Source organism: Zonotrichia albicollis, chromosome 3 (assembly GCF_047830755.1).
Source record: "Zonotrichia albicollis isolate bZonAlb1 chromosome 3, bZonAlb1.hap1, whole genome shotgun sequence".
NCBI lineage: Eukaryota > Metazoa > Chordata > Aves > Passeriformes > Passerellidae > Zonotrichia > Zonotrichia albicollis.
The window spans coordinates 39,571,294-39,583,708 of NC_133821.1; the positions used below are offsets into that span (position 1 = coordinate 39,571,294).

The 12,415-nt window shown below is 41.6% G+C and overlaps 1 long non-coding RNA gene across 1 annotated transcript in view; it reads left to right on the top strand.

Annotated features, from left to right (window-relative positions):
• The first annotated feature begins 1,777 nt into the window (after positions 1-1,777).
• The window catches only part of LOC141728504 (uncharacterized), a 101,105-nt gene continuing 90,467 nt past the window's right edge, over positions 1,778-12,415 (top strand). The window contains exon 1 of the long non-coding RNA XR_012579483.1: positions 1,778-2,372. This is a non-coding gene — a long non-coding RNA (uncharacterized LOC141728504). The remainder of the gene's footprint in view (positions 2,373-12,415) is intronic.

Consider the following 12,415-nt stretch of genomic DNA (forward strand, 5'->3'; position numbering starts at 1 on the left):
TGTCTCTGTGTAATCATACCTGTGGCTGGAGATTATTAACAGGGTCATGAAACCAGGCACTCAAATGGAATCAGTGCCCAAACTAACACTGCCCAAACAACTTGTGCTTTGTACACCTCTGCTCTGATAGTCTTTAATTACATTATCTCATATGTTTTATACCTCCTTTCAGGGCTCAGGATACACAGCATCCATTTAATGAGCAGCTGTTCAATATTTTGTTTTACCATCACTGACGAAGACACATCTCCTTTCCTTATTTCTGGGAGCTAATCAAACCCTGTTCTGAGGACAGCATGAATCACTTCCACTTGGTTTTTTTTCTGTGGTGCTTGCTACTGATGTATCTTTACACTTCCCCCATGAAATTGTCTTCAGAAGACTGAACCAGGGTAAACTGAAACAGGGTGCTGTTTTCCACTCACTGGAGCAAAGGAGCCGAGGGAATAAGTGAGAGGAAAGAGGCTGTGGGTTTCAGAGACCTGTCTGTGATACTGAGAACACCCTGAAACGTAAGCCAAGCTCTGCTTACAGTGCACTACTGCTGTCACTTTCTCTGTGCTTCTGCCAACCACACCCCGAGATAATGTACCAGAAGCCAGAAAATAGCCACAGGAATAACAATTAAGTTGCTTTGGCAATGTTCAGTACTCTTTTGTGTTTGCCTGTCTTCATTCTTTGTGAATCTTTCAACTTAAAAAAACATAAAGAGGAGGCTCTAGGATAAAAAGTAAGAGTAAAGGAGCATAAGAGATCCTGTATAAATCCTTAGGGAGTTGAAAGTAATCAAATTAAATTAGCCTGCCTGGGACTGTACTATAATTGCAGAAAAATATTTCATAGGCATCTTCAATTCTAAAATTTGTCTTTTGCTTGTTTTTGCTGAATTTGAAACCACAAGAGCATTCATTGCAAGTGGGTGTGCAAGTGTGCCCGAATGAATGTGTGTAATATCCTAAATTTAAAAATAAAATATCTGAAAAAAAAATTTCCATCAAGTAGCAATAGATGACTGGGTATGAACTATCACAAGATTAGGAACATTACAGTTACACAGCTGTAGACCTCTGGCCCTGAGTTAAAGGAGTGCCTGAGAGTAGCAGGAGTTTGTCAACATTAGGTTTAATTTTCTGTAGGGGGAGAAGAGACTTTGCCAACACCTATGCACAGATCCTTCTGTTCAGCAGAAAACTGGTAACAGCTGGGATCATGGGCTCCTCTTCCAGATTCCAAGGGCTGTGTGTTCTGCTGGGTGCAAACTCTTTTGCCAGTGAAGGGCTGAATTTGTTAGATCTGCTTTGTCTGCCATGGAAGGAGAAAGGAAAGAAAAGAAAAAGAAAAATATAGGAAAGACAGAAAATATGTGAGCATTCAACAGGAATTTTCTAAGTGCAGCTGGATGTGGCAAGAGATCTGTTGTTTCATCTTCTTTATTCTCTGAGTGGTAGTAGTTGAATATTTGTCAAAAACATACTATGTTAGTTTTATATGAAGAAGAGCCTCATTAGACTGCAGTAATGACCAGAAATCCCAGGACAGATTGATATATTCATGAAATTTACACAGGAAAACTTACAGTGACCCCTAAGGAACTCTGTACCTGAAGCTGATGTATTATATTTGGAATTGATTCGAAAAAATTTTTTTGTTTAACCTACTTCAGAGAATACCTGACAGTGAATTGGTGAATCCACAGGAGGGCATATCACAATGCAATGAGAGTCTAGAAACTTGGGATCCCCGTTCTGCTTTTCAGTCCTTGCTAGAGAATGGGGAAAGGGTCCTGCATCTTGATGAAAAAATTCAGGCATCTTCAGCAATGAAGTGTTTGTGAGTGAGCTTCTCAAGCCATCTAATCTGTTCATCAGCTAAAACAGAAGTTGCCAGACTTTGTCTGGCCTAGGTTGTGATCAGTGTACTAAATGGTTTTCATGGGTGTTAGATGTTTCCAAGGAAACAGCAGAAGTCTCCTGGGGGACAGTTCTGGAATCACTCTATTTCCTTTCACCTGTCCTCTTTGTGTGTCTCAGTTATTATTTGCTATTTTTATCAGAGGCTGGAAGCTATTCTAAGTTCTGCACAGAGGTAACAGCAACTGGAGCTGAAATTCTAGTTATGGAGATGGAGGAATGGAAGGAAGCACAAAAACCTGAAGAAGGAGAAGGACACAAGCAGTGGGACTTTCTGGTCACTTGGTCCTTCAGAAGACCATCCTGCTGGCTCCTATAGGAACACTGACTGTCTTCCAGGAGGTATCTCTGAAGGAGCACAGTTGTCCTGGAAGAGAGCTGCTGCTTACAGAACACATGGAGGTGGGAACAAGGGCAAGGTGCAAGAAGAGTGCACGACCCAATCTCAGAGAGGTGTGAAAGGTAAGGATGGAGATAGTGCATGGCAGGAAGCCTGAGTAGAATTGCACTCAGGGGCTTTTTATCTGACTTCATTATGAAAAGCTGTGCTGTCTACAGGAACAGCTACAGCATGATGTGATGCCAAGAGGTTTGCTGTATGGTATCAAATAGATCAGCTTCCTGATGTATGATGGTTTCTCAGGTGTTTTCTGCCTGAAGTCACCCAAGTTCTTCTTGTGAACACCTGACTTCATTGAAACATACCTTTGTCTTCCTGTTTACTCCATCTTCACTCTGTCTCATCTGTTTCAGACTTTAATGATTTCCTATTTTGTGAAACTCATAATGTGTCTTCTATTTCTTGGAAATGTTCGCCATGGAAAGCAAAGCTATAGTGATTTTTTTTTTTCTGAGGCAGCCACCACAGCCCTTTGGAATCAGGTAGTGTTTTGCACAGTGATTTTGTGCCCTATAAAATGTCACCTCTCTTGGCTGCTCTACAGGCAGCCTGAACAAGCAGGAAGAAGAACTCTGTGGTGTCAGTAATGGATAGGAAGCCACAGAACAGAAGACCTTGAACCTCAATGCAATTGTCAGGTTGGCTCATTTCCAGCTAGAGTGTTTTGAAATTTGGATGGAAAGAGCATCCAGAGCCTCCTTTGTGATTTGTGAGAATTCTGACCACCACAGCTGGCTGCTGAGCTTGCCCTGGCTTCAGGCAAGTGGTGAGGCAAGCTGTGGCTTTCCATACATCTAGCTGAGGTTCTCTGAGTGCCATTTTACTGCTGTCATGTACCAATTCTTGTGATTTTTTGCACCAGTTTTTGAATGTCTAGCATAAATGAAGCTTCATCTCCTTGTATTGCCTTGAATGTGTGAACCCACTTGAAGAAGTGGGTCTTGCAGAAGCTGCCTGCTGTATCCTACATCTGACAAAGCTGGTGAGCTGTGGACAAAGAACATTTTTCTTTATAAATTACAGTGAGCTGTTCTGGACACATCTAAAGTAGGAAAATACTGTACTTTCATACAAATATTTAAGTTAACTGCCCTTTTAAAAAATACTAACACTTGAAATAAATTCTCATAAGGGAGTCCTGTAGATAAATTGCACCTTTTGAAAAGAGGCATGATGGAACAGTCCAAGGCCAAGAAATCAGAGAAAAGGGAGGATTCTGTGGATGTACTTTAGGGAACACTTTCTAAGAGTTTCCTCCACGTATACATAATCCACAATGATTCTTCTCCTGGGGAGAAGAATTCTCTTTCTATGATTTTAATGTGCTGAACATGCACAGGAAAATGCTGGTACCCATTTGAAGCAGCATTGGTCTAATTTCCAGTTTTTCTTCTGGTTTGAATTGAGATTTTCCCCCTTTTTCTGTTAGCTGTTTCTGTCTAGCCTAGATCTGAAACATACATTTTGAAAGGCTTTGTATAGGATGCCTATCTCAGCTTGAACAGAACTTGAGCAGAACTCATTAATCTCCTGAAGTATTGAACTGAAAGGATTAATGAAAACACCTCTTCTGGATTTGTAGCTATTTTGACCCTTCATTTTTATTTCTAATTTCTAGTTTAAACTATTAAACCCCTTGGAACTCACTACCTGCTTTCCAATCAATTAATGATAATTGTCCAGTGTATAGGGTCTGGCTGAGATGGAGTTAATTTTCCCCATGGCAGCCCTCATGGTGCTGTGCTTTGTGTTGGTATCTAGAAAGGGGTTTTCTTCAAAAGCAGTGTTCGGCTGCTGCTGAGCAGTGCCTGCACAGCATCAGCACTCTCCCTCCAGCATTCCTGCAGCTCACCAGTGAACAGGGAGTGGGCAAGATCCCTGGGAGGGATCTTGCGCTCATCCAGGACAGCTGACCCAACCTGATCAGAGGGATATTATATTATTGCCACATTATATTATATATACCACATTGATTTCTGCTTTTTAAAAAGGCCAAGTGAAAGGAGTAGGAGTGAGGGCATTTTTTACCATAAGTTTTATATTTCAGAGAAACTGTGAGGTGGCCGTGCATTGCCTGCTGATGTGATGTTGAGAATAAATCTTTTATTTACCTTTGCTTCCACACAAGGAAGCTTGCCTTTGCTTTATTAAAGTGCCTTTATCTTGGCCCATGAGGGCTTTTTCATCTTATTTTCTCCCCCTTGATCTGCAGAGGAGGGGGCTAATGGAGGGGCTTGGTGGGGTTAACCCATCCTGTCCAGGAATTGTATTGCTCCCTGAAGGTGACTGGTGGCCTTATTTGAAGTCTTGTGAACAGCAAAGTGCCTCTCCAAGCCACAGCTCCAGAGCTGATGCAGACAAGCCATTACATGAGAGTCTTTGTTCTCTGCAGAAATAAAATAAAACAAAAATTGAGGTCTGAAATTCTCAGGTGGTGGCAGTAAGCTGGAAAGTCAGATATAGCCATGTACCAATACTCGCAGTTCAGAAGGGAGATGAAAGGAGATCATCATCGATTCAGAAGTCAATTCAGTTTATCAATCCAAGTCACCAATTAATTGTTTTTACAATTGTGATTCTTGGTATTTGATTTACAATTTTTTGTGCTCCTCAAACTGGCACCCTCAAGATTTGTTCAACCCTTTTGGTCATGGTGCTCTTCCAAGGTAGACTGCTAAACTCCTGTGCAAAAGCACATTAGGCAAAGCAAAAAGGAATAGGAGGTCCCAGCCTGTGTCTTAACCACAAAGTCCCCATTTTCACTTTTTAACTCAGGAGCTCCTTGAAAGTTATTTTTGCTTTGCAAAGGCATCAACTTCCACATACTTACAGGATTGGGCAAAATCCCCCCAAAACCCAACAGAACCAACAAAAACTCAAACAAACCCAAACCAACAAACAAAAAGAAACCAAGCCATAAAAAACTACCCCCAAAGAACTCAAGAAGGACACCTCAGGTACAACTCATCTCATCTCCAAACCAAACTCAGGCATAATAATTGGATTTGTGCCAGCTGAGACACCTACTCTCGGCCCTCACTGCAGTCAGTCTTTTCTCTACTTTGCAATGAGCAAAGAAGTTCTATTACAAGGAGTGGTTATTAAACCTGATATTTCATGAAAGCTGGCTTTTCACCTAGTAATAGCACATATATATTTTCAAAAGTGGCACACTTCAAGGTCAATCTCTGGCTATGATTTTGCAAAAGGTTGTGTTAAGACAGCTGCTTTGTGTGCACATATTTGCAGTTAATTGCAGGAAACCTGAGTGTGGTGTCAGGGCTGAAGAAACGGGTACAAGTGATTTACACTTCAAAGATTTCCCAATAAACATCAATCCAAGCATTTTACACTTGATTCCACTTTGTCTTATATAGGTGTAAAATAGGAGTAATTTTATTGAGGGCATGAACTGTACAAGGCTAAAATGGCACAGAGCAAGCTCCATAAAGATGTCATTGTTTTAGCTGGAGCCTTACTGGCACTCTTTATGACTGGGAATAAACTATTTCATTTAGTGGCAAACACTGGAACCTGTGCCAATGTGTTTGTGTATTTATTTGATGATGCTGCTTCACACAACCGTGGCTTGTGGAGAAATTATGACCAACCATACGTGTGATTGGGAGAAAGATATTTGAAACAGGTGTGATAATAACAACTATTTCTAGCAGAGGAAGGCTTGGGAGGGAAGAGCACCAAGTGACCGCTTACTACTGTTGTTATTAATTTAAGGAAAGTTACTTGTCAGCTGAAGTGAAAACAGAATTTAATGGAAAATGTAAAACAAAATGTAAAACAGTCTTTTAAAATGAAAACAACTCCAGTCACTGGCTGTTGAAGTTTTAGACATATCATGTCAAGATCTACAACCAGCAAAGCACCAGTTTGAACGTATAAATTTTAATTTACTAACTGTTGCAGTGATTTCAATGCTGGGGATGAAAGTGGTATAAGGGAAAGGGCAAGCAGGCCCACACCTTGTTGAAAGGGATGCTCCAGCTGTTCAAGCAGGTCAGGGATCCCAGCATGGGATCCTCTGCCTTCCCTTCTTTCAAGGACTTTGAAAGGATTACCAGCATGCAGTTCATCTGCAGGCTGAGAGTCTTTATTGTCTAAAAAGTTGCTTTTCACTGACTTGAATGTACAGCATGTTTGCAGTGTAAGTGGGGAGTTCTCTGTAATGCCATTGATATTTCAGAGTAGAATGTTCCTATCTGACCTTGTCATTCAGGATTTCTGGGAGACGTCTGAGTGTGAGGTTTTCTTCTTAAGATTAGAAGTACAATCTTGAATGAGTTAGTCTTTCATCATTGGACTGGTAAACACTGCTATTTTTATTTGCACAAGCAATAATTGAATGAGTCTGAAATTTCTTTTAGGACATTTATTGAGATAACATTTGCAGGTGCCTCTTAAAAAGATGTGTGGGGAGAGATTTTGAATGAACTTTAAAACTTACTATAGTAAAAAATTTAATGCATGCGCAGACATGTGCTATTTACACATGTAATACTACCTATGATATTTACTAGATCTCACCGTGTTTGAACAAAGGAGAGAAAGAAATTCTGATTTTTCTTTTCCTAATAGTGCCAGTAAAAAAATAGGAGTCTAGATGGCAGGGATAAATCCAGTTCTATTGTATATTTTGACCAATTTAATCTGATGGATAGTTCAGTAGATCAGACTTCTAGCAACCATAGGCTATTAGCGCTATGTAAATCCAAAATATTCTGGGAGGATGCAAGCCCAGTGTTTTACTCTGAATTACAGAAAAAATGACACTTGGTCATTTTCTGTGAGTGCTTCCGACCCAACACTGTCTTGTGTGTCAGTGAAATATCTTCTCTTTCGGGTACAAACTCATTACTCACAATTCAGGGCTAGGAGGGGTTGAATTGAAAGGACAGTCATAGCTTTGGAAACATCATAATGCTGTTGAAGCTTATTTTACCCTGCAAACTACCTGTAACATTTCATTTGAAAACTAAGGTTTAACATAAAAAGGGAGTGCCTAGCTACAGCACTAGTGGAAAATACACAGGACAAGCCTTGAGAAAAAAGGGTTTTTAAAGTTAACCTTGGGAACAAGAGAGTTGTAGGCATGAAGATGCTCTCAAAGGAGTGAGGGGAAGGGAGGGGAAGCTCTGGAATCTCTGCTGTATGCACACTGCTATCAGAGTTCCAGTCCCCCTAGTGCTGTGAACCAAAGGAGGCACGGGGTGAGCTCACAAATAAAAGCTCTCCTAGGCTGGCTATAAACTTCAGGATGAATTGCAAAGTATGATGGTCTTCTCAGGGAGGAAAAAACTGTTTTGGCACTGGTGCTGCCCTCTGAGAAGTGTGACAGCAAAATGAAGCTGTGACTAGGTGAGTACAAAATTTGACTTTTTATGAATATTGTTCGTAACTCAGGATATTTTTAAGCTTTAAGCAGATTAATAAATTTCTCTTCTTACTTAAAGTTCCCCCTAAAGTTTCAAACACAAATGTTGTCCTAAGTTCTTCCCCTTAAAACGTGCCAGTGGATAGTGGTGCTTGTGTAAAGAGAACAAGGAAGCTGCATTTTAATGCAGATGTAGGATTCTTACATATACACACAGACAAATTGCCAGTTAGCAAGAGGTGCTGCAATCTGTTTTACCTTCCCAGAGACTCCGGTCTCCAGCCATTAAATTGCCTCCAAAGGCTTCAGGCCAACAGGTTTTCTTTTCAAGCCCGGAACTCACCTCTTTCCAGGTTCCTGAAAAGTCCTGCTCCACCTCAGAGAAACTCTCACTGGTGAATGACTCTTCTCTGTTACTGCTGAGTATAAACAAAATAGGAATCCATTCAGGGCCAGGGCACTGAGAGGATTCTTGCTGGCCAGGTCAGGAACCCCAGCCTGTGGTGCTGCTTGTGTGGAAACAACATGACACCACAGCTTCTCAGATGCCTTCAGGACACAAGGCTCACTTCTCTGTGGAGCAGGTGGCACTATTCTGCTCTGTCAACTAAAATAATGTGTGCCACTGCCCATGCAGGCTGGTTGCTGCTGCTGTGTTTGTAGCGCAAAATCAGATTTGGGACTGCTGCAATGCTTTCCATGTTCTTGAGGCAGCACTGCAAACCCTGCCTGTCCCTCTTATGGCAGAGCAGGGATTGTCACAGGTGCTTCTGAGGGGGCTTTTGAGCCATGAGCAAATGCAGGACTGTAGCAAACACACCCCCTGTTACTGCTCCTCAGAAGGTCCTGAGAAAGTCATCTAATCTACATCTGCTCCTCCCTCGCTACACACAGACACAGAACCCTTTCTGTCCCCAAAGGGGAAGCTGTGTGGGCTAATTAATGAATATCTGTAAAGTACTTTGTGGGGGAAACCTGCCACACTCTCTGATTACCTGATGGCAGGCAGCTCCCCAGGGAGGGCTGCAGATGCTGCTGCTCCATCCTGTGCCCCTGCTGCCACAGGAGGCCAGCACTCCTCCCGTGCTCTTCCAGGGGAGCAGATCAGGGGCCCTGGGACAGCTGCATGGTGCTCGCAGTCATGTGAGATTTCACTTCTTTAAATGAAAGGATAATTTTGTTATCTCGGCAGAAATAGATATCTGAAATCTGTTTGTTCCCCTTTGATCTTCGCTGCGTTGAGTTTTTTTTATTTGCACTGAAACCATGGGGCTGAAAGGAGCACAGAAGAGGGGGCAGTTGGAAGGAAAGCTCCAACTAGTGCCTATCCCTACCCTGCTTTTCCCATTATGCATGTTTTATGAACAGGTGATCTCCTCAGTGACCTTGGTGCAAAAAACCAGAAGGATTTTGCCTTTCTAACCTTAACACCATTGATTGCTTGTAGCTTTTTTTGTTTGATTGTGTTTTTGAGTGTTTTTTTTTCTTTTATGGAATAAAAATCTGTTGATGAAGAATGTATCACGAAAAATAAAACAATATTTTGCTCTGAGCACATGGGACCTGGGCCTGGTTCAGGTTCCTGGCTGGTTTCTGTGTTATTTCTTCATCCATGCCAAGGCCTCTCACCACAGCTGACTTTACTATAGAAATACTATTTTTCATTTGCCTTAACTTTAAAAGTTGTCACTTAGTGAACTGTCTATGTTGCTGAGAAGGAGAGGAACCAGGCTGCATTAAATTTTAGAGCATACATTCTGTGATCAATATGTTTTGTAAGAATGATGTTAATATAACCCAGGGATAAAAGTTGGCAAAGTTTTCTGTAAAGAGCTGATGAGATGATTAGAGAACAGCTCCTCTGGGAGCTTAAACTGTTTAATTGTTAAAAAGAAGTTTAAGTTTGGTTTTAGCAGTCTGACCACAGAATTAATTTAATTTACAGTCTCTGCAGTCCAAATGTCCCCACAGTGTCCATCTCTGAACATAGCTAAACCACACTGAAGACAGGCCTATTTCTAATCCTGGCCATAAAGGTGACTGAAGCAGATGAAGACCTGTGGTCTGATCCATCTTCAGTCAGGTGTTAAGTCCACAAGACAAAAGGAGTCAATGACTGCAAATTAAAGCTGATCTGCTTTATACTGGAAATATGAAGTAGGTTTATTACAGTGAATGTTGTAAAATGCAAATGATAAACTCTGCTTCATTGTAGGCTGGAAAATCTAGGAAGGCATTTTAACATTGGTGGCAAATGTGTGCAAAGAGCAGTGAATCTGAGGAAGTCCTCTGGCTGATGGTAAAGCAGAGGCCAGCTTAGATTACTTCTGAGTGAAACTTTCAGTCCAAATGAATCCTTCTGCTGTCAGTTCATATGAAAAGACCCCAAATCTCAAAGTGAAACTCAGCAACCACCCAAAACTATGTGGATCAGCACACAGCAAATAGTACTAAGAAATGATGCAGGAGTCTGAGCACGTTTGCAGAGAAAAGTGGATGGGGCTGGGGAAATATTTTCTTCAGTATTTTGGGACCTGATATGAATTAGATTCTCATGAATGCTGGAGATACAGCAACTTCAGGCTCAAGGGAATGCACTGTTTTTATTGTCTCTGTGTGCTTTCCTTCAGAATGGCATCATGCACGCACACAGGGCAAAACCCAGAGCCTGACCTGGCAAAATGTGCAATAAAAATTAAATCATCAGGACTGCAAGAAAACCTGCTTACAGATCACAGCCTGGAAATTAGCAAGAACAAAGATCAAACCTGAAAAAAGTGTAACTCTGGGTGTGAAACAAGAGAAAAAAAGCAGGGTCCAGACACCAGAAATTATGGGACAATGATGGTGCAGCAGTGGTACTCCCCTTCTCTCTTCCGTCAAACATGAGCTTGTCTCCTCTTTCAAGGTGAGAATTTGCATCTTGACCCTGATCAGCCCTCAGGGATAATCTCTTCTGTCTCTTTTTTTGCCAAAGGTATTCATCAGTTTTTCCTTCCATGTTATTCTTCACATTTTGGAGGGCTTCATGTAAACATGCACAAATACCTCATTATCCTGTGCTAGGTCTCTCATTATAGCTTCCCTTTGTGCAGCCTACAGAAAGGTTAGGCTGCCTGACCTGCAGGGGTCTGCTCGACCCATTCTTTGCTGCCTTGGATAGCTTGGAAAAATGTCTGCACTCTACATAAAAGGCTTTCAGAAAGTCATATTGAATTATCTGTGATATATTATGTGTGTATATATATCTCAATGTTTATACATAGGTATTCATCAAAGCATATCTGTGTAGAGTTCCTTTTATTTGTTTAGTTGTGCAATTGGCCTCACCCTGAGGATGTGCCAAAAAGAAGCCTGCTGCTAAATGTGTGCTGCACAAATCCAGGCAAGCTCCCTGTTCCAGTGAGTCCCTTTGTGCAGGGGCTGTTACAGCTCATCATCTCAGCCTTCTCCTCCCATACTGAATCTCTCCTCTTCTTTTCAGGGCTAAGTATGCTTCCAAATCAGGATGTTAATTTGCACAATTCTTTCCACACAGAAAGAATGTTTGCCTATCTGCTGAACATTTTAACAAATATTTTAGGTTCTTTGGCTTTTTATTATTCTGTGTGACACCATCTGCTGTAGATAATTAACTTGTCTACTTCAGTGTGCTTTTTGTGGGCCTCTCTCTCTCTTCATTTTATGTTCACAGGCCACAATACTGCAAGCAATATTGGATTGTAGCTCTGCTGATGCAGCCTCTTGTGACTCCTTCTCTGACCTGGCAAGTACTTCTGGCAGAACAATATTCACGGATCAGCTGAGATGCTGGGAATTCTGGAGCCTCTGTTGGAGGCAGGGACTGCAGCTTTACTGAGTGCCAAACTTGTGCTTGAGGCAGCACATAATGAAGAAGCTCCAGTGGTCTCTCCATGAGGGGTCTAAGCCAGTGGTGATTTTGGCACTCATCTTCATTTTTGCTTGCCACCAGTGCTCTATAGCAGGGACACATTACTCTGGTTCCAGAAACAAAGGGAAACATTTTCTGCAGTTGTCTGCTCTCATTACAGCCTTGAAGTTGTCAGAGAAAGAGATTAAGGCTGTGTCGTTCTCGGTTTTTGTTGCTGTCTTTGCCAAGAAAATGAGTTGTCACAAAATCTCAAGACCTAATCTCTTCTCATTAAGAGCCCCAATCAGCCTGAGACTTAGGGGAGTTTTAATGAGAACAGACATTGATGCAGAATGAGGATGTTCTCACTGAGGCTACTCCAGTGGCAACCTGAATACTTCCAATTCTTAGCTGTGCTGGAATTCAAAGATATGTTTCTACTGAGTGGGGAAAGTGAGGCATTTATTCTAGGTTCAGCAGCCTGCAAAAATTCTTTTGGGCAAGAAATAAGTGATATAAAAGCCACCAAGGAAAACCAAAGTGGCACAAATGAATGCCCACGTTATTTACATATAGACAGTGTCTTTGAAAATGCAGTGGCCATAACAAAAGGCTTTGGGATATCATTGAAGGTGGGAGTGGTGTCTTCACAGTCAAGAGCTCCTGGTATCAAAAGTAATTCTGAAAACTCTGAAGTCCACCTCTGTTTGGAAAAAGCAGGTTCCCAACAGTAACTGTGCCTGGGAGGTACTGTCCAGTGCCTGGAAATGTCCTGTGAGCTCTTGGGACTGGCTATATCACATTTCATGCATAAGAGTTTATACCCATTGTAGAACAGTCAATTG